At 38.1% G+C, this 3,917-nt stretch overlaps 1 non-coding gene across 1 annotated transcript; it reads left to right on the forward strand.

Moving 5' to 3' along the window:
• The first annotated feature begins 366 nt into the window (after window positions 1-366).
• Window positions 367-470, forward strand: LOC119471796. The gene has a single exon (XR_005200884.1). It is a non-coding gene; the product is annotated as a small nucleolar RNA U13 (small nucleolar RNA).
• Window positions 471-3,917: the final 3,447 nt, after the last annotated feature.

Genomic DNA, 3,917 nt, shown 5'->3' on the forward strand with positions numbered 1-3,917 from the left:
AACATCTCCCCTCACAACTAGAAACTTTCCATTGGGGTCTGAAGAAACTCACTGGGTAGGAAGGCCTATTCCACAATTATAGACTCTGCATTTGGAGAAGGAGGGATCATGTAGATGGAGCTTATTTACAGAAGAACAGACCAAGGGAGGTAGAGAAGGAGTTACCCTGAAAAGGAGGTATAGTTAATAAAAAAGAGAAATTCCAGGTCTCCTACACCCAGACTACTGCATTATTCTGCCTTCTAAAAGCTTACACTGCCACGTGTATACCTATGCAACAATCTTGCATGTTCTTCACATGTACCCCAAAACCTAAAATGCAATTAAAAATATAAAATAAAAATAAAAGCGTTACTTGGTTGAATGATCCTTTAGTAGCTCATGAGCAAGATGATTGGATGTTCAAGCACTTGTGAGAGATGTGCCACCCTTGAACCTTGTTATAACATTGGCACATTACCTGTCTAACCTAAAAACAAAATAAAAATAAAAAAGTATTACTTGGTTGAGAAACACCCTCTGACAAATAATTTGCAAGCTGTCAGACAGCACCTGATCGTCTGTGATTTTCATGAGCTTGAGGTAGTCTGAAGATACGGTAGGAATACAGAGGGAGATAGTAGCTCCCCAGCAATTTTCTTAGGAGTTCCAACTCAGAAAGGGGACATTCACCTCTCTCCAGACAGTGAAACAAGAACAGGGCCTCTAGATACTTACCACCCACAAATGCAAATTCAGCAAGCTCTGCCTCCCTGGGTTAATTTTAAACACTGCTTTTTAATCCAAGTTTAGATTTGTTTTGTTGTATATGTAAAACATCATTGAGTTTGAGAGTTCTTATTTCTTATCCCTAGGTAATGAGATCCTTTTTTAGCTGATTTGATGTCACTCACCACTAGAAGGAAGTAGAATGTCCTTCTAATTGGAAATACATAACTGCTTCAGTGGGTTTTCCTTCATTCCTTCATTCTGATTTCTTTCTTGGGGTTCTTGATGTAAGCTGGGTCAGTGAGATAGATCTGACCTAAGGAGTTTTGCCTTTCAAAGCAGCTTTCACTTCATGAACCAAGGATAAAAGAAATTCAATTTACCAAAGAATCAGAAGTCAAGAATACAAGAAAGAGAACAGATAATAGAAAGGGAAAAATAATCAGCCCTGGGTTGAGCACAAAAATATTGACATTTTTGCTTGCCCAAGCTTGAGTCTAGGTTCTTTTTAGTGCTGGGATCCTAAGCCCCTCTGGCAAACCAGTGGAACAAGGGTAAAGCCTGTTTTCATGAGGAGCCAAATGGAAGACCAGGTGATGGTCTTAATACAGCCTTTAAACTTTTTTCCAGCTTTGTGCATACCATACCTGCCCTCATGGCCTCAGATCTCAGTACTAAAAAGAGAGAAGGCTGTACATCTAAAAATAAAAAATACATATACTAAAAACTTTACTTTGAGATCCACATGTATCCCCAAAGGGAGAAGGCATCCCACTTCCACCCAGCTTACATCAAGAACTCCAAGAAAGAAATCAGAGGCATAGGCAACAATGGTACCAGGAGAGGATACTGACTGAGAGTAAAGACTATCACCCTTCCAAAGGCAGCCAGCCCATCAACATGAGGGCAGAAGCAGAACAGGAGGAAATAACATCAGAAATTCACAGGTGGTTGATAGAACTAGCCAGCACAGACGGACCACCCCTGGGGACTCCACTGGGGGTAGGTAGAAAGGACATGGAGTTTTATAATAGCCAGAAGGATCAAAAGGCAAAAAATATGGGTTATTACCATTTATGACCCCTTTTAAAACTCCAAGTTCATGCATCCTGAGAAAATGAGCTTATATTAGTAATATCACCTCCTTTCCTTTCCCTACAATTTAAACTACATACAGTGTTATAATGAGGATCCCTGCTGGGCTGTGCCCACCCAAACTAACGCTTCTGATGTAGGTGTTCCCTGTCAAAAAAAATGTGATTTTTGATGCTTAAAACTTAATTATATGCTGCTCTTTACATATTAAAGTAATTCAAACTATTGTACCACTAGGGTATATGATTTCTGTTACTTTTCTTGTAAGTATGGCTGGTACTGAATTATCCACTTTCTCATTCAGGTTTCCTTGAAACTAATCACATGTGTTTGAAAAAGAGTGGGTAGGGCCGGATTTAGCTCAGTGGTTACTACGACAATGCTTTCCTTGGTGGAGAAAAAGAGTAGGTCAGGGTTAGGAGCCATCTATGACCATGAGAATATTTTTTCTATAAAAAAGCTATATAATATGGGAATTAAGCAGCACTTATTCAGACGATAACAAAAATACTCATTATTATTATTATCTAGAGCCTCGGTCTGGGCCTCAGTTTCTTCATGAGTACAAACACATTTTTGTGTGTGTGGATAATACCTCCTATGCTTCCCCTAGGAGATTTCGAGAGTCAGAGGAGATCATCTGAAAGCCTTTTTAACCTATAAGGGATCATGAAAAATAAGGAGCTGCTTAGTCCGTTGGAGAAATAGAAACTTGTTTCCAGGTGAGTTAAGATACCTACACTTCCCTAACTGTTGGTGTTAAAATTTAGTAATTTATAAAATTTAGCACTCCAGCTTATAATTCTCATGTAATTACATAAAATTCAGAGGGGAATAAAATAAAGACCAATCCCCTCCCATCACAGTTTCTGGCAGTTTTAGCTCATATTAGAAATCTTTAAGCAATGCTGCATTCTAACATCCCATATTAGTTTTCTTTTGAACAAAGAATATATGTACCAATGCTAAGACGCTTTTGCCATTGTTATCCTAAACACACATGGATGCCTTCTTAAGGCACTTTGCAAATCCATATGCCACAAACTTAGTGAAATATGGCATTATAGAATAAAAGTATGACTAAAGAGAAGTATCTTTCCCATGGGAAAACAAGTGGCTTTTAGTGGGCAGAATAAAAACAAAATTAAATTGGAGTCTGGGGGTGGTGACAGCAGAAGAAGTGGGTCATCCTTGTAAACACTTTCCTTTCAAAAGTTCATGTTAATAGAAGCCCAGTCTCCAAAATGTGAGTTTCCATATTACCTAGGGAGAAATAATGTCAAAGTAATTTGAATATTTTTCAAATAACTTTCCTTAATACTTTACACAACTGCAAAATCCCACAGGCCTGTAATTCTTAGCAAAGCCACTGTTTCCAGCTCAAAACCCTGCCTTTGAGTCTGCCTTTCTCTCTTCTTTTATGGATGACTAACATTTTCAATCAAGTTGTTTTTCTTGTTACTCTGGGAACCAGGCTCTTTCTGAATAAACATAATCCCCTGTTTCAGGCTCACTGGTATTACCTTCTACTCTTTCTCATATCAGCTAGAACATGATAATTTACATCACAGCAACTCCATGGGTAGAGGAGAGATGCTCTAGAGTGGGACCATTCACTTTAGCAATCTTAAAAGCAGGGTCACTTCAGAAAAAACTGCTTTACTTCTCTGAGTCGGACCTCTCAACTGCCAACTGCAGACAACAGTAACACTAGTAAGAATCAAATTAGATTTCACTCTATACATTTCTAATAAGAACAGCCCCCACTGTGGTGTGTACAAACTTCAATCACAACATTTTAGTTCACTTACTTGTTAACAGTTCTGTCTCCCCTCACTCAACTGAAGCCTTTGGAGAACAAGACTTTTCCCTTATTTATTTTAGGAATCCCCAAATCAAGTTTGTCGATGTTTGTTATGTAATGGTTTTAAAGGAATTTCTGTCAAAGAATTAATTTGCTAATTGACTAGTTGATTGGTTGAATGAGTAATGCAGATGAAAGCACTTGGAAACTTCTGAGCACTAGACAAATGTAAAGCATTATTACATGGAATTCCATAATTAGCTTTGAACTTAAGGTAATTAGACAGTTGCTCAAAGTCAAAAGATAATGA

The sequence above is a fragment of the Cebus imitator genome, unplaced genomic scaffold (genome assembly GCF_001604975.1).
Source record: "Cebus imitator isolate Cc_AM_T3 unplaced genomic scaffold, Cebus_imitator-1.0 Scaffold74, whole genome shotgun sequence".
NCBI classification, from domain to species: domain Eukaryota; kingdom Metazoa; phylum Chordata; class Mammalia; order Primates; family Cebidae; genus Cebus; species Cebus imitator.